Raw genomic sequence first — 26,359 nt, 5'->3', positions numbered from 1 at the left:
TAAATCTGTTCAGTATTTTGGAGTTACTAAACAAAAAGCTGCATTTCTATCTAGAGATGTGGATCCACTGCGGCTCGACCACTGTGAATCCACATCTATGTACCAACAGCAATGTTGTGATTGGCTGGCCACAATATGAGAGAAAAGTTGTGGTCACCATTTTGGCTCTTGACTCCGCAGAAAAGAAAAAGAATCTTGAAACAGATGGAAGGGGCAAGGATAGAGGAACTCTGACACATGGGAATTATGGAGGTGTTTGTGAGATAACACTCATGGTATGGGCAGCACAGGGGCCTCCGGTGGCCCCCGAACCGGTTCTCCACCAGCTTTTTTATGGCAGTGAAACTGCCATGAAAAGTCTGTCAGAGAACTAGGCTCTAATCAGCAGGGCAGCGCTGCCTGACTGATTACAACCTGCACTCACCAGCAACCTGTCAGGATTACCACTGACCCCGGTGCAGAAGGAGGTACCCTGCCGATCAGACCGACAGGGTCGTAATGTGGTGGTCAGACCATCACAGCAACGGCGCTGCGAGTCTGGCAGACTAGTGACCGCCAGACTCATAATAAGCCCAATAACAGCTGAATATCTATTGTATTGTCTGTGTAAAATCTAAGACTAACTATAACATCCCTGTAACATTTGTTTTTTTTGGTGAATAGATAGATAGATAGAAAAATATTTACTTGGCATTATATTGCTTTTTAATACTTTAAAATCATTAATATGTATAGATAGTAATATATGTTGCATATAATATTTAAAGTGTATTACTATATATATATATATATATGAATGAGAGGAAAAATTACATGATTAATTAATTAATGCAGACAGTAAATAACATATAAAAACTTTAAAAACCCTTGAAACACATTTACTATAAACAATAAAATACATTTAAATATAAAAACAAATACTATAAAACATACAAAAGAAACAATTAATGCTATAAACTCTATTTCACCAATATAATAACAACTATCAGAGTCTCATAATTGTAACTATAGTATTCATACTCTAATTTATGTAACAGAAGGTAGAATCTTGAACTTCGGAGGGGTTAGATTACCTATCCCTACTCCAGTCGCTGCAATAGTAAGGGAAAGTGATGGCCTTTCGAGGAGTTAGATCTACTGGGCCTGATTATGAGTCTGGCAGTCTGACCGCCACATAAGGACCCTGGCAGTCCGACCACCGAGGGACTGCCAACTCCACCAGGATCTCTGATCCTGATGGGTTGACAGTAGTCTTGGTTGTCTTCAGCCAGAGCAGTGCTGAAGTCAGCGCCACCCGGCTGATTGCATTCTTGTTCTCTGCCAGCCTTGTCATGGTGGTCTGACTGCCATGAAAAGGCTGGCTAAGAAAAGGAGCAGCAGCATTGCCACCGGCTCAATTATGAGCCAGGGACAATATTGCTGCATCTTTTCCACTGGGCTGACTGATGGAAACGTGGTTTCTGCCGGTCAGCCCACTAAGAAAGTTGTAATATGGCAAGTGGGAAGATTTCCACCTATGCCACCAAGGTGGCGGTCTCCTCACCATGAGTCTGGCGGTCAGGTTTCCCAACTGCCAAACTCGTAACCAGGCCCTAACGATACCTTCTCCAGCCAGTGTAACAGTAAGGAAAGCATTGGATTTCAGAGGGGCTAAATTTAATATTACCACTCCAAACAGTACAGCACCAGAGAATGCATTGAACTTAAGAGGGTGTAAATATACTATTCCTACTCAAGTCTGTGCAACTGTAGGGAAATTGCTGGAAGTCTGATGGGTTTAATTTACTATTCCCACTCCAAACAGTGCAACAGTAGGAAAAGTGTTGGATTTTGGATGGGGAATATTTGCTGTTTGTAGGAGGCTGGCCTGGTTTGCAGTGGGTACCTAAGGTACTCACACCTTATACCAGGTCCACTTATCCCTTATTAGTGAAATGTAGGCAGTGTTCTAGCAGCTTAGGCTGTCTAGAGGTAACTGTAGCAGATCAGCTTAGGCAGAACTAGGAGACATGCAAAGCTCCTGCAATACCACTATTGTTACAAGTACTTATACACAATAAAAGACAATACTCAGTTTTGCCAAAGATAAAGGTACTTTATTTTAGCGACAGAAGGCCAATAATATCTTAGAGGCAATACTCCTGGAGATAAGTATTATACACAATATATACACTAGTACCCAAATTCAGGTAAGTAAACAGTCATAGAATAGTGCAAATAGAAGAAAATGCAAGATTGCAATGGGCCTAGGAGAAACACAAACCATATACTAAAATAGTCGAATGTGAATGTCGAATTCCCCCCTAGGCAAGTGTAGTGTGTAGAGGGGCACTGGGAGTTTAGAAAACACCAAAGGTAAGTAAAATACTCCAACACAGAGCTCAGGAAAGCAGGAGTAAAGTACAGCAAGATTCCTCGGGACACACTACAAGTCATGATAAAGGATTTTGCAAGAACCAAGCAAGCAAACAACAAACAATGGATTCCTGGATCTGAAGACCTGTGGAGAGAGGAGACCAAGTCCAGAAGTCGAGGAGGAGTCCAGGAAGGACAGGAGCCCCTGCTAACCTAGAAGAAGGTGCAAAAGTGGATTCTCCGGTCAGAAGAAGAGTACAGAAGAGCACCAAAGAAGATGGCTGTGGGTTCCTGCTTGGTGCAGGAGATGTCCCACGTCAAATTATTGGATGCCGACTGTTTGCATCGCTGGATTCCACTAACAAGCCTTGGTTAAAGCAAGTACATGGTTTGCATAAAAAAGGAGCTGGCTGGACCCAGGAGGGACCTGGGGGTCTCAACTCAGACTGAGGAGACAGAGGGGGCTCTCAGCACTAGAGAGAGCCCACAGATGACCAGGCAGCACCCACAGGAGTCCCAGAACACTGGGACAAAGAAGATGCAAAGTGCAGTTGTCGCAGGACTACACTTGTAGGTACTGAGCCGCCGGAGAACAACTAAGGGAGCTGTGCATCACAGGATTGAGTACTAGGCACCTGGGCTTCGCTGTGCATGAAGGATTCTTGGAAGAAGTGCACAGAAGCCCAAGGAGTTGCAGAAGACATGGTACACAGGGGTGCTGTCGCAGTACGGGAAGGCAAGCTCTTACCTCCTCCAAATTTGGACAGCTGGACCTTTGGACAGTCTGGGTCCCTTCGATCCACCATCTGTGTTCCAGGGAGCAAGCTCGTCATCAGGAGAGGAGTCCTAGAGTTCTGGTCGTCATCACAGAAGGGTGCCTGCAGAAGCAGGGAAGTGACTCTGTCACTCCACGGGAGATTCCTTCGGTTCTTCTGGTGCAGGGTGAAGACAGGCAGTACTCAGAGCGTGCACACCTTGGAAACTGTTGGAAATGCTGGCTGGAGCTGAAGTTGCAGGTCACAGGAGTCATCCTAGATACTTTGTTGCAGTTACAGCAGTTCTTGGAACAGTCTGCGGTTCATACCACGGTCGGAAGCTGAAGCAGAGGATGCAGAGGAGTCCTGGAGGAATCTTGCTAACAAAAGGGACACTCTGAAGGAGCTCTGGATACCCCCTATTGGGGTGGTGACCTAAAGGGTAGTAGTCACTCCCCTTTCCTTTGTCCAGTTTCACACCAGAGCAGGGACTGGGGGGTCACTGAACTGGTGTAGACTTTATTATGTAAGAGGGCACCTATTTCCAATGGGAGAAGGTGTAACACCCCTCTCCTAAAGGACATTCATTGTTCTGCCTTCCTGGGATTGAGCTGCCCAATCCCCAGGAGGGCAGAAACCTGTCTGTGAGGTGACAGCCGCTTGGGCTGCAGTGGAAACCTCAGAGAGCTGGGTTGACAGTACTTGCCTCCCCCCCCAAAACCAGATTTGGATTAAGAGGTCACTCCATGATCTTAGACACCTCACATGGCCATATTCAGAGTTACCATTGTGAAGCTACATATGAATTGACATATATGTAGTGCATGCTTATAATGGTGTCCCCGCACTCACAAAGTCCAGGGAATTGGCCCTGGACAATGTGGGGACACCTTTGCTAGTGCAACGGTGCCCTCACACACAGTAACTTTGCACTTAGCCTTCAGTAAATGAAGGTTAGACATATAGGTGATGTATAAGTTACTTAGGGGGTCACTACAACCCTGGCGGACGATGTTAAAGCGGCGGTAAGACCGCAAACAGGCCGCCGAAAAAAAAAAGGGAATTATGACCGTGGCGGAAACCGCCAACAAAGACAGCCACTTTAACACTCCGACCTCCACAACGGTAAAGACAAACAGCGCGGCGGTCACCGCCAACAGACAGGCGGGAGACAAAGTACCGCCCACAGTATCACAACCTACCAATCCACCACCTTTTCTGGGGCGGATTCACCGTGGATAAAAACACAGCGGAAACAGCCATATCAATGGGAAAACGCTCACCTCTACACACTCCACGAGGAAGGAGGACACCATGGAACCGGAACCCCAAATACTCCCTGCGATAGTCTTCCTGCTCCTGTACGATCATCATCAACGCCAGCGCAGAAGACAACGGTGAGTACTGCACCTACGACATAGGGGAGGGGGGCGGCAAAAGTCAGGGACGCACACACGCAACACCCCCACCCCCACCCCAACGCTCACCCACTACAACACAGACACCAATGCATATCCAAACTTAACAGTAACAACCCCAAAACCCCCCGGAAGAATGCAAAGACAAAAGGAAATGAGTGCAACCATTGTAATATATCAAAATACAATAACCAAATATATACAGATATAATTTCACATTCAACAAAATATACATCACGATTAGTAGTGCAGGTAATGCACCATTCAATATCTGTGGACCACTGGGCCCAAAATGCATGGACGAGGCCCACACACGATACCTGAGCAAAACGGAGAGAACACTGCTGGGGCATCAGATAGAAATAAAACAGGCACCTCAGGGGGAAGCGAAGGGGGGGCACCTCAGCCGGATGACAGCACCATGCCAGATCCACGAGGGGGCTCCATGCCCATTGATGTATCCTGGGGAGTGCAAAGCCACAGTCTCTCAAGTCTCTACAGTGGGTGGGTTGCCCACTGTTCAATCCTGGGGAGTGCAAAGCCACAGTCTCTCAAGTCTCTACAGTGGGTGGGTTGCCCACTGTACCATCCTGGGGAGTGCAAAGCCACAGTCTCTCGAGTCTCTACAGTGGGTGGGTTGCCCACTGTTCAATCCTGGGGAGTGCAAAGCCACAGTCTCTCAAGTCTCGACAGTGGGTGGGTTGCCCACTGTACCATCCTGGGGAGTGCAAAGCCACAGTCTCTCAAGTCTCCACAGTGGGTGGGTTGCCCACTGTACCATCCTGGGGAGTGCAAAGCCACAGTCTCTCAAGTCTCTACAGTGGGTGGGTTGCCCACTGTTCAATCCTGGGGAGTGCAAAGCCACAGTCTCTCAAGTCGATAACAGTCTCCACTGGTTCTGGAGGGGGACTGGTGCCCAGAGTGCTTCATCCTGTTAAGGACAGACGGAGTGGATGCTGTTCTCCACTGGTTCTGGAGGGGTACTGGTGCCCAGAGTGCTTCATCCTGTTAAGGACAGACGGAGTGGATGCTGTTCTCCACTGGTTCTGGAGGGGGACTGGTGCCCAGAGTGCTCATCCTGTTAAGGACAGACGGAGTGGATGCTGTTCTCCACTGGTTCTGGAGGGGGACTGGTGCCCAGAGTGCTTCATCCTGTTAAGGACTGAGGTAGTGGATGCATGTCTCCACTGGTTTTGGAGGGGGACTGGTGCCCAGAGTGCATCACTCTCCCCGTGACGGTCCCAGTTCTGTCACTGCCCCTGCCACACATGGGCTGGCGGTGCTTGAGTTGGCGGTGCTTGCCCTTTTCAGCGGTGCTTGCCCTGTGGCTGTCTCTGACCTGCTCAGCGGTGCTTGCCATGGTGGTCTTTGCCCTGTTCAGCGGTGCTTGACTTTGCTGTCTCTGACCTGTTCAGCGGTGCATGCCATGGCGGTCTTTGCCCTGTTCAGCGGTGCTTGCCATGGTGGTCTTGGTGGTCTTTGCCCTGTTCAGCTGTGCTTGCCCTGTTCAGCGGTGCTTGACTTTGCTGTCTCTGACCTGTTCAGCGGTGCTTGCCGTGGCGGTCTTTGCCCTGTTCAGCGGTGCTTGCCCTGTTCAGCGGTGCTTGACTTTGCTGTCTCTGACCTGTTCAGCGGTGCTTGCCATGGTGGTCTTCGCCCTGTTCAGCAGTGCTTGACTTTGCTGTCTCTGACCTGTTCAGCGGTGCATGCCATGGCGGTCTTTGCCCTGTTCAGCGGTGCTTGCCCTGTTCAGCAGTGCTTGACTTTGCTGTCTCTGACCTGTGCAGCGGTGTTTGCCATGGCGGCCCCTCATTGCCCAGCAGGGCTGTGGCTGCCGGGGACCTCCTGGGCACTGACTCTGGTGGTGGCCTCCTGGCCACTGATGATGGGGCTGCCCTCCTGGGCACTGACTCTTGCGGTGGCCTCCTGGCCAGTGACGATGGGACTGCCCTCCTGGGCACTGACTCTGGCGGTGGCCTCCTGGCCAGTGACGATGGGACTGAGACTCTGGCGGTGGCCACCTGGCCAGTGACGATGGGACTGGCCTCCTGGCCTCTGACTCTGGCGGTGGCCTCCTGGCCACTGACGATGGGACTGCCCTCCTGGGCACTGACTCTGGCGGTGGCCTCCTGGCCAGTGACGATGGGGATGGCGGTGGCCTCCTGGGTAGCGAGGATGATGGCAGGCTTCTCCGCCGTGCTGCTCTTCCCAGACTTTGGCGCTTTCTTCTGCCCCTTCCCCACCTTGGGAGGAGTCACAGCTGAGTGGACAGTCCCCCCGGGACCCTTGTGAGCGGCTTTGACGGCTGGAGTCTTCCCCCTCTCCCGTCGGGCACTGACCAACTTCTGGTGCTTCACAGGGGGGGGGACTGGCTGTGCTGTGGCTCCGTGTCACACTGGCTGCCCTGGTTCCAGGTGCACTCCACATACCTCTAACAGGCACCACTGGTACCAGAGATTTTTTGGCTGAAGTGCTAGTACGGGACCTATGAATTGGAGGGGGGGTGGTGGGAAAGAGGTCAAGGTTGCTCAGGAAAAGTTTCTTACGAACACTGGGACGGGTAGCTGGAGGGGGTCTGGGAGTGGAGGAAGAGGAGGTGGTTGTAGGAGGTGTAACTTTTGTTGATTTGGGTGCAGGTGCATGCGCTGGAGGCTGTCGTGAGGTGGATGGATGTTGGGTGGGTGTGTGCCCACGTTTGTGTACTTTGGGAGGGGGCATCACAGATACACTGGGAGAGGACACAGGGGATGTGTAAATGGTAGTGGGGGTGGTGAGTGCAGGTAAGCGGGGTGTGGTGGTGGGAGTGCTGGTGCGGGACCTAGTGGCTGTAGTGGTAGTGCATGCAGGTGAGAGTGTAGACGACACTGGGAGGGAGGAGGGAGACGATGAGGAGGGGGACACAGTGGAGGCAGTGGATGTTGCTGTGTCTGTATGTGTGTGATGCTTGCGTGAGTGCCTGTGGGATGTGTGGTGCTTATGTTTGCCTGAGCTTCCCTTGTGTGTTGACGTGTGTGCAGGCTGGTCTGATGGTGTGCTTGGGATAGGCTGGGGTACAGGGGATTGGGTCTGGGTGGAGGAATCTGGAGGGGGGAGGCTAGAGACAGGGACAATGGCTGCCATCAGTGCTGAGGCCAGAGATTGCAGGGTTTGATGAAGGGCAGCCTGACCAGAATGAATGCCCTCCAGGAATGCATTAGTGTGTTGCAACTCCCTTTCTACACCCTGGATGGCATTCAAAATGGTAGACTGCCCAACAGTGAGTGACCTGAGGAGGTCAATGGCCTCCTCACTGAGGGCAGCAGAGGTGACATGGGCAGGGGCTGAGGTGCCTGGGGCGAAGGTGATGCCCACCCTCCTGGGTTTGCGGGCACGGGGCGAAGGCTGAGGGGCTGCTGGGAGGGCGGTACTGGTAGGGGGGGTGGTGGCTGTACCTGTAGAAGTGGGGGGCACAGATTTTGCCGCCACCACAAGGGAGCTCCCATCGGAGGACGAGTCCGTGTCGCTGGTTGCCGATCCTGTGACCGCCGTGAAGCTCCCCTCGCCCTCCTGCCCACTGGTGTATTCAGAGTCCGTGGTGTGGCCCCCCATGGCCATGTGGGATGCAGCTCCCTCGTGCTCCGGTGCCACTGTACCTCCGCCTGATGATGCTGATGCACACAAGAACAGGGAGAGCACAAAAAGGGGGGGGGAACAACAGAAGAAAGACAGGTTGAGTGCATGGCTTACCGCTACTGTTGGCGGACAATACAGACACAGCAGCCCCCTGCACTACGCCGCACTGTTGGGCTCTACTTATGCAGTTCCAGGGATATGGCCTACATGGCTATGGTGGACATCAGCACACATAGATGACACAGGGGCATGTATACCTGTACTTGGCACTCTACAGAGGTGGGGTGAAGTGCCACATGGCCTGCATCCGGAGGGGCCTAGCCTACGGAACTGGCCTTGGCCTAGGGAAACCCACAGCCCTCCTCCCCCACCCAGACACCTTCACTGCGCGCAAAGTCTGCTGAATGAGAGTGTACTCACCCCCTTGTGTCTGCTGTGATGCCCTCAAGCGCCCATCCAACTCAGGGTAGGCCACCGCCAGGATCCGGAACATCAGGGGGGTCAGGGTGCCACGGGCACCACTCCCACATTGGGAGGCCATCCCCAGCTGAGCCTCCGCCGTCTCCTTGCTCCAGTGGCGAATGTCCTCCCATCTTTTACGGCAGTGGGTGCTCCGTCTCTGGTGGACCCCCAGGGTCCGGACGTCCTTGGCGATGGCACGCCAAATATCCTTCTTCTGATGGGCACTGACCTACATGACATGTACAGGGGAAGAAGAGAAGTCCTTACCAACTGCACCATCAAAGTGAGTGGCCCACATCCCTACCCTTTCCATGTGGCATATGCATTCACAGTCCTTCATGCTCGCAGAACTCTGCCCCCTTCCTTCTTACAACCAACCCTCTCCACCCAGGCATAGCCCATACAACTTGTTCCCTGTGTACTCACCTGTTGGTCTGGAGGACCGTAGAGTAGCGTGTACTGGGGGAGGACCCCGTCCACGAGCTTCTCTAACTCCTGTGCAGTGAAGGCAGGAACCCTTTCCCCAGACGCACAAGCCATTGTCTCTTCCAGACCGAGGTCACAGCAGTACTTGCAGTATAGGTCCTCTCCTGTCGAAGATCAGGTATCGAGTGATTCAACAGATAGAAAATGGCGGTCCAATGTTAACCAATCCAGCATTGCGCCGCAGTCTTCATCCGCCTACCACGACGGTGTACAATGCCAGCGCAGTTACCTCACATCCCATTGTGCCAGTTTAGAGGTCAGGCAGCCGCCATTTCAGGGGCCCACATGGCTTCATTTTCAACTGCGTCACACATACCTAGGCGTGGACTCAACACACATACAGACAACTTTTTGGATTATGTTTCGTGTTCTATGTAGCTGTGGGTACATACCTCTGAGTTGCTTGACTCTGTGGTCGCTATTGTCCTTCCTAGGCACCGTCAGCTGGGGCATGTGAGGAGATGGTGGAATCCTCCGGTGTACCGACCGCTGGTGGACCTGTTGACAATGGAGGAGCGACATTTAATCAACACCTACAGGTTTGAACGTGCCACAATCCAGGAACTGTGTACCCAGTTGGAGCCTGACCTGATGTCAGCTATCCGCCATTCCACAGGGATCCCCCCTCAAGTGCAGGTGCTATCAGTGCTCTATTTCCTTGCAAGTGGGTCTTTTCAAACAACAGTGGCCATGGCATCAGGGATGTCCCAGCCTATGTTTTCCAACGTGTTGTCCAGAGTGTTGTCTGCCCTGCTGAAACACATGAGGAGCTACATCGTTTTCCCTCAGGTGGTTACCCCAACCTGTCATGGCTACTGACCCCAGTGAGGAATCCCAGGACCAGGGCAGAGGAAAGCTACAATGAGGCCCATGGGAGGACTAGGAGGGTGATCGAACGCACCTTCGGCCTCCTGAAGGCCAGGTTCAGGTGCCTCCATATGACAGGTGGTTCCCTATTCTACTCACCAAGGAAGGTGTGCCCGATCATCATCGCCTGCTGTATGCTTCACAATCTTGCTTTGCGACGCCAGGTGCCTTTTCTGCAGGAGGATGGTCCAGATGACGGTGTTGTGGCAGCTGTGGAGCCTGTGGACAGTGATGAGGAGGAAGCAGAGGAAGAAGACATTGACAACAGGGACTCAGTCATCCAGCAATATTTCCAGTGACACACAGGTGAGAACACATTCTTGCCTAGTACAAGTACTTTCACACTTCTACCTCTATCCTGTCTGTCAATTTCAAGCAGTATTTGGTAACTGAGTTATACATTTCCATTACGGTTTCACATGTGTGGTTACCAACGTGTGTCATCTGCTTACATTCTTCATGGACTTGTGATGTGTGACATAGGTATGTTGACATTACATTTGAGAACGGATTTTGTCACTTTCATAGCTAATACACATTTTCAAAATCACAGACTGACTCCAGATTGTTTTGTGCTTCAAGGGTGTTTATTGAAGTGCTAAATATTGGAGGGGGTGGTAAAATGGTGAGGGGTGATGGTGGAGGAATGTCCATGGCAGAGTCCAGTCTATTAGTCTCACAGGTGCACTGCCCATATGGGCATAGGAAGTGGAGATGGGGCAGTTCCAATTTGGACAGGGTTACAAAGTGGGACAGTGGGATGACAATCAGGGTGGTCTCATTTCTTGGCGGGGGTCTTGCCATCGTGCTCTGTCCTCTTCCTGGATCTCAGGGATGGCTTGTGGGGTGGTTCTCTGTCTGCAGGGGGTGGGGTGCTGGTGTGTTGGTCCTGTGGCGATACTTCCTGTCTACTAGCGCCGGCGGAGGTGGTGGGAAGTTCATCGTCCATGCTAGTATCAGGGGCCCCTTGTTGTGCCACAGTGTCCCTCCTGGTGTTGAGTACTTCCTTCAGCACCCCAACGATGATGCCCAGGGTGGAATTGATGTATCTGAGTTCCTCCCTGAAGCCCAAATACTGTTCCTCCTGCAGGCACTGGGTCTCCTGAAACTTGGCCAGGACCGTAGCCATTGTCTCCTGGGAGTGGTGGTGTACTCCCATGATGGAGGAGAGGGCCTTGTGGAGAGTGGGTTCCCTTGGCCTGTCCGCCCCCTTTCACACAGCAGCCCTCCCAGTTCCCCTGTGTTCCTGTGCCTCCGTCCCCTGGACAGTGTGCCCACTACCACTGCCCCCAGGTCCCTGTTGTTGTTCGGGTGGTGGGTTATCCTGGCTTCCCTGTAGTGGTGGACACACAACTGATTGACGTGTCCTGGGGACGGAGGTATCGCCCCGCTGGGTGGGTGCTGTGCTGGTGTTTCCAGAGGGTGGAAGGTCTGTGTTGGGCTGTGCCTGTGCGAGGGGAACCGACTGTCCCGAGGCCCACGATGGTCCGGGCTGGTCATCTGGATCCAGTTGGCCAGAGCTGCTGTCATCACTGTGGGCCTCTTCTGTGGGTGGGGTAGAGATGTCTGGACCCTCCTGTCTGGTGACGTTAGGTAGTGGTCCTGCAGGGGTGTAAAAGCATGATTATTGCATCTGTGTGTGTCATGGTGTGCAATGGGTGGGTGACCGTGTACCCCAGTGCTAGCATTCCTGTGTGGGGGCTTGTGTGATGATGGTTGGGGTGGTGTTATGGGTATGTGCAGTGGGCATGCTTTAGTGAGGGGTGTCCATGCTTTGTTGTGTCATGCAGGGCTTGGTGTTGGGATGTGTGGTTTGTGTTATTAGTACATTAGTGAGGAGTTGGAGTGATAGGGGTGGGGGTGAGGGAGGGGGTCTGTGAAAGCATGCAGGTAGGGTGGGGGATATGATAGTTAAGATTTGACTTACCAGAGTCCATTCCTCCACCGACTCCTCCGAGGCCCTCAGGATGCATAATGGTCAAGACCTGCTCCTCCCATGTTGTTAGTTGTTGGGGAGGAGGTGGGGGTCCGCCGCCAGTTCGCTGTACCGCAATGTTGTGTCTTGAGACCATGGAACGCACCTTCCCCTGTAGGTCGTTCCACCTCTTCCTGATGTCGTCCCGATTTCTTGGGTGCTGTCCCACTGCGTTGACCCTGTCGACTATTCTTCGCCATAGCTCCATCTTCCTAGCTATGGAGGTGTGCCGCACCTGTGATCCAAATAGCTGTGGCTCTACCCGTACGATTTCCTCTACCAGGACCCTGAGCTCCTCCTCGGAGAACCTGGGGTGTCTTTGACGTGCCATGGGGTGGTGTAGGTGATGTGTGGGGTGGTGTATGTGGTGATGAGTGTGGTGATGTGTAGTGGTGTTTTGTGCGTGGATGTTGTGTGGGTGATGGTGTTGTGTGCCTCTGTGTGGTGGGGTTGGCTATGCTGTGCAGTCTCTCTGGCTTTGGGGTTTGTGGGTGATGTGGGTGTGTGTTTTATATTGTGTTGGTTGTGTGGGAGTGGTGTTTGTATGTGTATCAGGTGTGTGTATTTCGAATTGTCCAATGTGGCGGTGTTTTGGAGATGTGTGTGTATTTTAAGCGCGGCGGTGTGTACCGCCAATGGAATACCGCGGTTGAAAGACCGCCACGTGGATTCGTGGGTCGTGATAGCATGGGCGTGTTTCTGTTGGCGTGACGGTGGACGATTTGTTTTCGCCAGTTTATCACTGACCTTTGGTGTGGCGGACTTGTGTGGGTGTCTGAATTTCTGCGGATTCAGAGATGTGGGTCATAATAGCTGTGGAGGATTTCCGCGGCTGCGGCGGTGTATTGGCAGTCTTCTGCACGGCAGTAAGAGGCTTTTACCACCAATGTTGTAATGACCCCCTTAGTGCAGTGTAAAATGGCTGTGAAATAGTGTGTGCACTATTTCACTCAGGCTGCAGTGGCAGTCCCGAAGAAATGTTTGTATGATCTCCTTATGGGTGGCAAAAGAAATGCAGCAGCTCATAAGGATCTCCTGGAGCCCCAATGCCCTGGGTACCTTGGTACCATAAACTAGGGAAAGGGGGGTCCAATGAGCTAATCAGAATTGGAGTATAGAGTCACTAAAGTGTAGTGACCAATTTGGTAAGCAGAGAGCGCATAAGCACTGGAGTTCTGTTAAGCAGAACTTCAGTGACACAGTCAAGCAACACACATAGGTCATAAACTATGAGAACTGGGGTCCTGGCTAACAGGATCCCAGTGAGACATGCAAAACACACTGACAAATAGGGGTTTAAACTATGAGCACTGGGGTCCTGGCTAGCATGATCCCAGTGAGACAGTAAAAACACACTGACAAACACAAACAGACCAAAAATGGGGGTAACCATACTAGAAAGAGGCTACTTTCTCACACTATTCCCACTCTAGTCTGTACAAAAGAAAAGAAAGCATTGGATTTCTGAGGGGTTCATTTTATTAGCTGCTACTATAGTGTACGCAAACGTAGGGAAAGTACTTCACTTCAAACACATTGCATATGTGAGTAACCTCATCAATGTAGAAAAAAATAAACTCCTAATTTAAAAACTATTAATTAACATGAAAAATGCATATGTATTAAAAAATAAAAGCAAGTAAAACAAGTAATCATTTAAATAATTACTATCAAATAATGATCAATTAATAAGTAATGGTCATTCAATTATTAATGTATTATCTTCCCACCCTATAACTCTACACACCTAGTAACCCACGCCTAAAATATAACTGAAAAAATAATTACTCTATTATCTACATATTTAAAATCAATTAAATAATAACAATAATGAATTGTCAATTAACTAATACTTCACTTCCCAAAAAAAACTAGCATCCCCAAATAAGTGATAAGTAACAGTATTATTATTTTTTCACAATTAAAAATCAACAAATTAATGAATTAAGAATTAATAATATATTTTTAATTAATCATTACATAATTAATTTCCCACCCTATAACCCTTCAAGCCTAGCAGCCTGCAAAGAGCACATGACAAAAATAAATCTGTGTTACATAATTTACATAGTACGTAGCAATTATATAATTTAAAAAAATACATTAAATTATTCATAATCCATTTTTACCTAATTAACTTCCCACCCGATCCCGCTACAAACCAAACAACCCTCTACAACACTATAAATTACAATTAGAAACTAAATACAATATTCTAAATCACATAACATAACATACTATAAATCAACATTTATATAAACAATAGTAACACATAACATTGTTATGTCAACTAAAACACATATAAATGTTTAAAAAACAATATTTTAACCACTATATTACTAAGAAGGATTTTAGAAATATCTATATTATTTAAAATGATGCTTACCTCAAAAAAGATATTCTTGTCAACAGTATTCTTGCAGCACAATATTTACGTATCATAATATTTTATTTCCAATGTTTCTGTCTCCCGATATTTACAACTCAATATTTTGTCCAAGCACCTGACAGAATGTATTTGTTACTGTGAAAGATGAGGGGGTTTAACATTTCACAAAGATGTTATGTTGAAACTGTTATTTGGCAGTCTCAGATGTGTTGAAACTGCTGATAAGGAGGGCACCCCACACAGGGAGGTTCTACATAAGAACCCTGGGCCAAAATTGACAGTTGTGTTGTAGACTGAGGGGGTCATTCCAACCCTGGCGGTCATGGACCGCCAGGGCCGGGGACGGAGGAAGCACCGCCAACAGGCTGGCGGTGCTTCAGGGGCAATTCTGACCGCGGCGGTAAAGCCGCGGTCAGAAAAGGGAAACCGGCGGTTTCCCGCCGGTTTTCCCCTGCCCCAGGGAATCCTCCACAGCGGCGCCGCAAGCAGCGCCGCCATGGGGATTCCGACCCCCTTTCTGCCAGCCTGTTCCTGACGGTTTACACTGGCATGGGCACTGCAGGGGCCCCCTAACAGGGCCCCATTCAGATTTTCAGTGTCTGCAAAGCAGACACTGAAAATCGCGACGGGTGCCACTGCACCCGTCGCACACCAGCAATTCGGAGCCGGCTTCATCGTTGCTGGGCCTTTCCCGCTGGGCGGGCGGGCGGCCTTTTGGCGGTCGCCCGCCCCGCCCAGCGGGAAAGTCAGAATGACCGCCGCGGTCATTTGACCGCGGTGCGGTCTTCCGCCGGCCGCTGGGGTCGGAATGACCCCCTGAGTGCCCCAGCTGTTTCCTAGCCTAATACTCTTAGGCATGGATGGGAATGCAGACAGTCAGAATCCCTATGAAAGGTTGAATGAGGTGCATCCATTAGGTATTTAACTAGGTGTTGTGGCTGAGGCCTTGGGTTGGGTTATTCCAGGAGAGTGGCAATTGGGTTTCACCCTTAATGCTAATGCATTAGTTATTGCAAGTCTTCGTAAAGCCCTTCTCTCATTCACCTCCACTCCTTTGACCTGCAGCCTGGCTCTTGACTTGATGCTTCCCCACCTCTCACTTCGGGTCTTTGGGGAGTGTTCTGCTGGATAGATGCAATTTTGCTCATTTGATCCTCATGCCAGGGCTTTCCTATTCAGTACACAAGGGTCTCTTTTTACTCCTTTGACCTCTCTGTCCAACCTCAGTGACTTCCATGTGCCATGAGCTTATCACGGACATGCCTTACAGCAGTGCCAGTTCTGCCTGGAGTGCGGAGTTGAGCTGTCTTATGATCACAGTACATCTACCCATAACTACTGTGTTCCTCCCCATCACCTGCAGAGAGTTTGTTTTGAAAGTAGTTCCATACTGGACCTTTAGGACTGCTATGGAAGTGGTGTAATTGTAGGCCACACTACAGCCCTGGAGAAAAATGTCTACGCACCCATCTTGCTAGATCACACCCCCTGGAAAATAGTTGTTAAGATTGCTATGGAGAAGATGATCTGCATATCATAGGGAAAGCCACGTGGAGCACCCGTCATGCTCTGTGGCTGCGGCACTTCCAGCATCTGACAAACCGCAACAGTGTCCAAGATGAAGACACACCGTAGAGCGTCCAGCAGCTCTGATGGGCTTCCTAGCCTGGAGTTGAACTGAGCATTCATATCATCACTCTTATTCACAAAGGTCACACTGTGAGCGCCTCTCTTCAGGACTAACCACCACTAGAGATCCGACATGCGAGAGGAGTTGAGCTTCTCAGCAGACTCCCCAGTGCCGGAAAAATCAGATCAGGCGCTTTGAGATGAGTCGTGCCTCGCTGTGGGAGAGCCGAGTGGACCAGCATTCAGCGTTGCTCGGTAGCATTGACTGAAGCACTTTCTCAGACCCCGACTGGGACCAAAAATCAGGCTCAACTATCCCTGTCACTGTGAACACTACGCACGCACCTTCCAACAAGCTATTTTCCCCCGTATGGTAAATCTGGGGCCGGCTGCAGGAGTCGAGCAATGTTAAGGATTGCCAACGAGCAGCTAAATAACAATGTAATTAGCCATGTGTCATCCAGCGCGATCTCTCTGCCTAAGCTCTCTGCTCAAACTCCTGAAGCCATGGCTAACAACAGCAGTTTTGTCCTTGCGACCTTGACCTATCCCCAAGGATGAAGACCCTCCTTAGTGGTGAGTCTCAGAAATTACGGGGCCAAATGAAACAGCAATGTGGCACAGGATTTTTTGGATTTAGAGTTGCATCCACTACGTGTATCCCTGTATGTGGGGAAGAATCCTGGCAAATATCTGAAGCTGAACTGTCTCTGAGCGTCGACCTGCAGATACAATAAAATAACTCAGACCGTTATGCCCAGAAAGGGGTGAAATCAGTGTTTTAGAAGTGCCCATAAGATCTCCTTGTAACTGCCTGCTGAAATAAGCTCAGTCTTACAGCAGCTGCACCAAAGTCTGATAAGTGGAGGTAAAAAGTGCACCCAGAGGTGAGCATTAGGAACCCCTTTGGGCAGAGCAAATCCTAGGGCTGTTGCGGAAGTGGCTTGTGTAGCTACAAGTGCACTTTGCAACATCTTAGCTGAGCTCTAGCGTTGGCCTAAACCTACGGCTGCTTATGAAGCAGTTTCCAAGAGATTCGCTACCGAAGAGTTGGACAATGGGTAAATCTCTACATACTGCATCATAGCTATACCTCTGAGAAGAAAGGCAGCCAGACTTGATCCTTGGGCCCGGAGTCAGAACCTCCTAACACCTTTTTAAACAAATCGCCTGCCCATATAGGGTGACAGGCGTTAGAGGAGCCTCCCTTGATGCCCCATAGCAGCTAACTCATATCATCAAGAGATTCGGAGATTATTTTGATAACTGAGGAAAATGGCTCTCGCAATCCAGAAACCCAGCAATCTATGGTCACAGTGAACAGTGGAGGAGAGAATGGGGAGAAACCAGAAAGATCCTTACACCCTCCTAATATTGCTCTTAGTATTTCGAAATCTCTGCCTAGCAACATGCCAGAGATAGGAAAAAGCAGGCATATCCTTTATTTTCTGTCATGAGCCCAACGACTTTGCTCAAAGAAACATGCTTGTGGAAGGAATTGGGGCCCATATTTATACTTTTGACGCAAAACTGCGCAGATGCAGTTTCGCGTCAAAAATTTTACCGCCGGCTAACGCCATTTATTTAGCCGATTGCGCCTCAAATTTATACTTTGACGCACGGAGGTGCAAGCCACAGGTGTGAGTCATTTTTTTTTACTCAAACCGTCGTAAAGAAAAATGACGTTAACACGGCGAAAAGGACTGTGAGCCGGTTTACGACGTCGCAAACCGGATACGCGCAGATTTTTGATGCAATAGCGTCAAAACACGGCGCAAACAATGCAAAATGTGCTAAGGAGAGCCAAAATGGATCCCAGATGCTTGGACAGACCACGGGAAGGTGACAACAGACCAGGAACCAGCCAGGAGGACCCACACAAGACCCAGGAGAGGGAGAAGAAGAAAAGAAAGTGTCCCTTCAGTGCAGAGGAGCAGGAAATGTTGGTGAAAGAGGTGACGGAACACCAGCCCCAACTTTTTGTCATCTCAAAGATGCCAATCAGTAGGAGAGAGACAATATGGCAACAAATTTTTGACAAGATAAACAGTGTGACAGAAGTACGGAGAACAGTCATTGAGTGGAAGAAACGCTGGCATGACTGCAAGCGCAGGACCAAGGAAAAGATGGCCAGGAACAGGAAGGCAGCACTGCAGACTGGAGGTGGGAGTCCTGCACCGCAGGAGGCCCTGGACCACATGGAGGCGATGGTGGCAGCCATCATCCCTGAGGATATCGTGACAGGGATTCAAGGACAGGACAGTGCAGACTACCATGAGACAACACAGATGCAGGGTAAGTCGCATGGGGAATTAAAATGCACATATGTTAACTGTAAGCGGGGGGGACATACCTACCACACAATGCATGTAAGCCATGATATTCAGGGAGTGGACTGGGTAAAGGGGCACGGCGCAGGGGCATGGCTCGTTCAGAGGAATCCTGGGGCACAGTACTACACTACACCAACAACCTTTGCATGGGGATATACTGCCATGCCAAGGATGTTGGAAAGGTAAAGCCATTCCAGGAGGGTAGGGTACAGCGTAAAACTGGCCTGCTGTCACACGACAGCTGGTATTCTCCCTACATGAACTAGGGCTCAATTAACAATCTAAGGCCACATCTGCAAGTGGAATTTAACATCGACAACAGTTGCCACTACCACCTCTGCTGTGTGTGCAGGTTAAGTAGCTAATGGCAGTAACGTCCCCATGGATCAAACACACCCAAATTAGTGGGTTCAGGATGACAACATTATCAATCCCCTGTAATCAATAAAAATGTTCTAATCCTGTCAAATGTGAATGTCCATAGTTGCTACAAACATCAGCCATTGTCATAAACATTATGAGGTACACAGCACTAATGTCATACCTATGTTGCATATGTCAGGGTCCACCCTGTGCCTGGGTCACAATAGCTCCAATGACACCATGCAACATCCCAAATGTCATACTGCTCAGCCAACAGCATTGAGGGGGAGGACATATGTCACCGGATACTGAAATTTACCCTCACAGTCAGAAGAGGAAATGGAACACTGCTAGGACCATCAGTGCAATCCAATGTAGCACACATTCCCCAACATAAACATTACACACTACCAATACTGACCTCTGTAGTGTGCCATGTCAATGCTATACATAGTATATGCTAGGTCTCAGCAACATATAGCTGGATGTGAAATATCTGAGACTGACTCAGTTCCAGATTGTCAAGTGTGGTGCAAGTGCCATCAGAACAACCACAGCCAGTGCAAGGCCTCACCATGTGAATGGAAGTAGACGGAGGATTGAGTAGGACAAGAATGTGGCAATATACAATTTGGCCAGAACCAACACCTAAAGGATGTGATGCTGACAAGTTCCCAAACTGGCCACACTACATGTGACATGCAGGTGGGGCATAGGCCTGGGAGAATGCTAATATTAAAGACAGGATTAATGAACAGGAACCAAGATCACAATGTGCAACAAATAGGAAGGCAGGCACGTCACATTACAAATCCCACAACACAGACACACTAATTGTACAATATCTCATTGCAGAGGATGATGGCTCTCCTGGGGCTATGCCTGTCCTGGACTTTCCTGATGACATGGATGACGAGCTGACAAACATCAGCCAGCAGACTCTCCAAGATGTCCTTGGTACCCTCCAGACCCCACCTTCAGTCGCAAGGAGGAGCACAGATACAGCAGCCATCACAGAGGACCCACCCACCACCCCAAGTGTACGACCTGCCAGCTCCAACCCAGCTGAGGATGCTGACAATACTGGCACCAGCTTTGAGAGAACAGTAGTTGGAGTACAGTGGGAGCTGGCCAAGGAGGTGCGGGTGGGGATGGAAAATATGGCAGCGAGCCTAGAGGGAATACATTTGTGCATGATGTAAACTGCAGAACAGGCAGCAGCCATGCAAGGGCAAACATCAATCTTGCATGAACTTGAAAAAAGTGTGCAGGAAATCAGCACAGCTGTAAGAGAGTTGACACAACACCTCCAACAACAAACTTATCAATGCGTGCACAAATGTAATATTGACCCCCTCAGGGCCGACCTGGCTGCCTACCACAGTGATGTGGCTGCTATTCTTAAGAACGAGCAGCTCCTCCTTTCTGCAGTACTGCCCTTATTGGCCCCACAGTTGGCAGCTACCGGGATGTCTGACTCCACGTCTTCAAACACTGAGGTGTGTGTTGCCCCTTCACAACCACCACCACCAAGGGCAGAGGAGACAACACACACATCAGAAGATGAAGACGTGGAACAGATCACCTTCTCCCATAAGAGTACCCGGTAGCACTAGTCCCTGCCACCTGGCCACTTAAAACCAAGGTCCTGTGCTTTGTAGCATGCCAGTCTTGCAACAGCTGCTCTCAAGCACTATTCTCCAGCCCACAGTTTATATTGTCACTCTGCCCTCTGATTGTCTCTCACTACCTCATTGGCAAATCCTGTCCTTCTGCACTGTCTGACACTTCACCCCAACAAGTCCAATGACATGTCCTTTTGCATTTGTGTAGGATCACAATGGAAGGTGTCACACTAATGGACTCACAATCATGAACAATGTAAATATAGCACTACAGAACTTTATAATAAATAGCACTTACACAACCACATTGTCTCTGTGTAATGTGACACATCAACCGTGAGGGAGATCAGTGATGTTTGCCTCATGTCAATGATTGTAGAATGTCAATACAACTGCCCTGAAGGAATGTGGGCTGATAAATATGCACTGTGGTCTGGATTGTACCATCATCTGCCCTTTCTGAGGGTTAATTCTGAGGGAAATAGAAACTAAACAGTATAATGATGTGTTGGACAGAATACGTCTTCCTCAAGGGATGTCTAAGCCAACAATTATTGCCTTCAAATGTTTCTTCAAGCCAATATTTATGCATGTGACATTTGACCCACAATTTTCCTAACACACACCATACAGCAGGAATGGATGTGTATGAGTGTACGTACAAATAAGTAACCTGGCTGAACAATGTAACAAATGACAGGTGTGAGTTATGTATACCATACTACATGAGATCATACCACCACTCACCTTATAAGGCTTCACTTGAACATCAGTCTGCAGGCAGACGTAACACAGTGTCCTCAGGACAAAATCTGGTCCCAAAGTATGTGAGATTGAAAACATACATCAAAAATTAACAACACTTTGGGATCCATAGTAACCTTGAGTGGTGGGTGCAATGGATGGCAGAATCTTAGCAAAGTAGCTCTGGTGTAGCTGTCAATGTAACAGCTCGATTGGGAATTGGTTGCAGGATGGGACACAAATGCAAATACTAAAGAGACACTGTTCAGCCATGGCAAAACCATGATCCCCAAGCATTTGACACATACTGTAAAGGATTACCTAAATATTTATTTAACAGTAAAAAAAGGAAGATAAAACCTTGGGACACACCTTACCTAATATAACCTATCCTAACTACACATTACCACAACAGGCCCTAACTAACCTAAGCTAAACTTACTTATCACATTTAACTAAACACTCTAAACATCAACCCCCATCCCCCTTATAAGACGGGACACATGGAGGTCAACATATACTAACATAAACACATACTATCTTATACTAAACACATACATTTTTTTTGTATTTTTATATTTTAGAATTGGTATTTTTTTTAATTAAAACACCAAAACCACAACATCTCAAACACCCACCCACCCACATAATAAAAAAAATATGAAAAGTATCATACTATTCTAACCTAACATTAAGCCCCCTAAACCCACTAATAAAAGAACCAGGAAAGCGGAGGGAGTGGAAGAAATCATGTCTGAGGGTATATTGTTCACAAGTTCGCTCTCCGCAGGGTCTTCTTGATGGCACGCACCCTCCTGCTGCAGTCTGTATATTTTCCTCAACATACTTTGCATGTCACGTTGCATCCTTTGGAAATCTGCAGGGTCAATGACTGCAGCAGGGGTGGTCTGGGTGCCAGTTGAAAATGTTTGTCCGGTTGTCAGTGCCATGCTTGTAGGGGGAGGTGCAGGTGGTGCTGTCCTAGGTCCGGGAGCAGTGGAGGTTGATGGTCCTGCAGTGGTGCCTGATATGGTTGGTGCCACCTGGGTGGTAGTGGTGGTGCTGGTGGTGACGGCTGTGGTGGACACTGAAGGGCCCCCTTGGGTAAATGCCCTCCACAAACCGGAGGCTCTTTCATGGCGATAAAGCCGTGCCATGTGTTGGAACCAAGACTCCACATCCGGAATGTGGCGGTAATTAATCTCCCGGCGCTGAAACTCCCGAATCTGGGTGGCATTCATATTGGCTGCTCATAAAAAAAGATAAAACCAAACATTAGGTATTTCATTGTGTGATATAGCTACTGACGTAAATCAGACAATACATCTAATGGAGCAGAAGCAGGCCATATCATCGTACAGATCACAGATTGTCCCTGAGGAAGTACATGCTAACACAGCCTACACTTGTCCTATCTAACAGCACAGCAATGCTCTAAAAGATGTGTAACAATTTAAATGACCTATGCATCATTGTTCAGCCATTTGTCACGTAAAAAATGCTGCAAGTCCTCCACATCTGACAGGCCAACTAATGACTATCTTCTCGATGACAATCAAGGGCCACAAGATCTGTGATTTGTAAATGGAATTGCCAGGACGGAATGCAGTTGCTAATCATGAGTGGGTATCCTAGTTTTAGACAAGTGATTTACAAATTTACATGTCTGTGTACTAAACTTGGATCATCACTCCTAGGTACACATTTCATAACTCTATGCCTGTGCCTGGGGGGGGGGATGGACAAACAACAAATACTTTCAAACATCTAGGACACCCAGGAAGTTTTGGACAGCTGTACATGGGTTTGGGTAGTCCACCACAGTTAAGGAGGATCTCCAACTAGGATACACCCAAACCTTGAACAATCCCATCCACATTTATGTTTGGAAATGCAGACAATTGTCAACATCATTTAATACCACTAATACATGTCTTACAACAAGCAGATAGATGCAAGCACACATCTGGCCATGAGCTGCATGCACACCTATGACATTTCTACTCAAGTGCCACATACACGTAGCACAACATGTGGAGCTACATGCTGCTAGGAAGTCAAACATACAATCAAACATGTTCATTACAGGGAGGCTCAAGTCTGTGGGTAAGACTTTGGCATCCCTATTCTGTGGGATTCAGGGTCTGGCTTGCTGATTAAATCATAAATATGGCCCTCTGCTAAATTTTCTTAATAAAACTTTTATCAACAAATGTCACCCTATTCACATGGCTATGCCTACAGGGCTGCACTACAATCCCAAAATATGACTATACGCTAATGATTGTCCAACTCAAAGATGGAAAACACTTACTGGAGATGTCTAGGTCCGCAAATCGAGCCACCTCTCCGATTGTGTAGCGGGCAGGTCCACCTGTGAAGCATGGAAGGGAGAAATGTGCATCAATGTCTGTGCACTGTACAACACTTCCAAATACAATTACTGTGTGTAACATTGAAGCTGAAAGTCCAGCCTCTCAGCCATGATGATACTGCTGCAGACATACCACTGCAAACAAGTACTGACCCGGTCCCTCCAGTGAGTGATACACACATATCTGCACACATGCAGTGGCCCTAACTATCATGTGATGGCAAACATGCTCCATCAATTGTTTGCAGACTCATTTATGGAGTGTACTCCTCTCATCATTTGTAGTAATGAGAGACATGCAAAGCCACTTTCCTGGAGTACTGCAATACCAGTCACTCAGGTATTGTGGCTTGTGCATCAAAGGACAATCATTTACTGTGAGACACACCTGTGGGTTGATTTAAGGTCATGATTTATCATGCTTTCTATGGTCCCTTACAAGTAAGGCCTGTGTTGTATTTAGGTTACATATGCTACATTAAAAGTGTACCCTGAGCCACATATGCCCCCTATGACAGCATAATGGCAGGGATCCTGTGCATTATTTGGTGACAGTTTAAGGCTGGCCAAGGATTGACCAGTTTTAATATTTGGATACAACAAGGAGATATATGTTGATAGTGTATATTGTAGTGATTCATGACAGACTGCATGGGCACAGGTGTAGTCATTGCACCTGCAATGTGTCACTCATTGCCCTGTTTACCCATTATGGGTTTAGGAAATCACAGATGAGCCACATTCATCATCTTACATTTGCCAAGTTGGTTGATCAGGGGATATAGAGCAAACTGACACTGCAATATTATTAACACATGGTTTAGCAAATGTACCACTGTGTCAATCATGATGATGTAGGTTTCAATGTGTATGTACCTTCGGAATGACAGCAGTCACAGGAATGCTGGTCTTTTGATCTTAGCATACACCCATGTCAGTGATAGCCTCCATACTGGGAGGTTAGTTATTAAACATATGCTGCACTAGATCAGCATGGGTGTGCCAAATTAAACTAGCAAAGTATTAGTGAACTTTATATGTATGATGAATTTGGTCAAGGGTCCCTTGCACAACATCATGCACGTAATACATTGTGATCATGCATTCCCCAACGTCAGGTATCCCATGATGATCCCATAACTTATGAGAAGTTCATGGCAATAGAGTAACACAGGTGGCAAATGCATTAGCTCTGTTCCAGCTATTGTGACTAAGACCAATGTAAAACACACAGGTACAATGAACAGAGGGCCATGGACAGTTGTTACCCCTCAATATGTATCATTTGCTTCATTTTATGTGCCAAAGCTACAGAAAGTAGCACCAAACATTTAGATATAAACCCGTGTGCATTACTTTTGGCATCCAGCACTAATTTAATTGTGGCACAACCAAGTCAAACTATCAGCCTTAGATGTTACCTGAGGTCAGAAATAACTTGTTACGTATGTGTCAGAATCCAGTTCAGACATGTATCAGAAATAATTGGGGGACACATTAATTCTTGAAAATACCTGGATTATAAACATGTCTTTTCTGGTACACTCACAGACCATGCCTAAAACATATGTTAGAGCCACATTTGCATCATTTATTGACGTGAAGGCAGCACTAATTTACAGGATCCAGTTGTGTTTTGTAACTCTTTGCAGCTGTTTCATCAACAAATGACGGTAATGTGTAGGAATTATTGAATAACTCACGGCCACTGTATGTTTAACTTGCATTCCACATGTCCAAAAACATTGCCTGCAGCATATGAACAAATCTGCTACAGTCACTACAGAGTATTTAAATGTGCACTGTTGGACCTGGCTTTTTGACAGGGTCATCCCCAAACTTTTTGCCTCCTTCCTCCTATTTTTTCTGACCTGTTGTTGTTGGCTTTTGAAATTCATTTTTACACTACTGTGAGACCTGCTCCCTTCATAGGCTAACATTGGGGCTGCCCTCATACATTGTTGAAGTGGCAGCTGCTGATCTGAAAGGAGCAGGAAGGTCATATTTAGTATGGCCAGAATGCTAATACAAAATCCTGCTGACTGGTGAAGTCGGATTTAATATTACTATTCTAGAAATGCCACTTTTAGAAAATGAGCATTTCTTTGCACTTAAATCTTTCTGTGCCTTTCAATCCACGTCTGGCTAGGTTTAGTTGACAGCTCCTTGTGCATTCACTCAGACACACCCCAAACACAGGGTACTCAGCCTCACTTGCATACATCTGCATTTTCAATGGGTCTTCCTGGGCTGGGAGGGTGGAGGGCCTGCCCTCACACAAAGGACTGCCACACCCCCTACTGGGACCCTGGCAGACAGGATTGAACTGAAAGGGGACCTGGTGCATTTCTTAGCCACTCTTTGAAGTCACTCCCACTTCAAAGGCACAATTTAGTATAAAACAGGGCCTCTGCCCTACCTCATCAGACACTTGCTGGAGAAGAAACCTGAACCGGAACCTGCATCCTGCCAAGAAGAACTGCCTGGCTGCCTAAAGGACTCACCTGACTGCTTTCTACAAAGGACTGCTGCCTTGCTGTTGCCCTGCTGCCTTGCTGAACTCTTGCCTTGCTGCTGAAGTGCTCTCCAAGGGCTTGGATAGAGCTTGCCTCTTGTTCCCTGAAGTCTCAGGACCAAAAAGACTTCTCTTTTTCATTTGGACTCTTCGTGCGCCGAAACTTTCGATGCACAGCTTGCTCCGCGGCGAGAAAATCGCCGCACACCGACGCTGATCGACGTGACACCTTCGGGGCGACCAGAACTTCGACGCACGGCCTCGCAAGGAGAACACCGCCCAACTTCCAGAGGGGAAATCGACGCGACGCCTGCCGTGAGAATGAGAATTCCACGCACAACCTCCCGGAACGATGCGCAGGCAGAAAACAATCTGAAGAATCCATGCACAGACCCGGGGACATCTGGTAATCCCGCGACCCACAGAAAGAGACTGTCCGTGCGCCGGAAAACGACGC

Source organism: Pleurodeles waltl, chromosome 2_2 (assembly GCF_031143425.1).
Source record: "Pleurodeles waltl isolate 20211129_DDA chromosome 2_2, aPleWal1.hap1.20221129, whole genome shotgun sequence".
NCBI lineage: Eukaryota > Metazoa > Chordata > Amphibia > Caudata > Salamandridae > Pleurodeles > Pleurodeles waltl.
Note: the sequence above shows the minus strand (reverse complement) of the source record.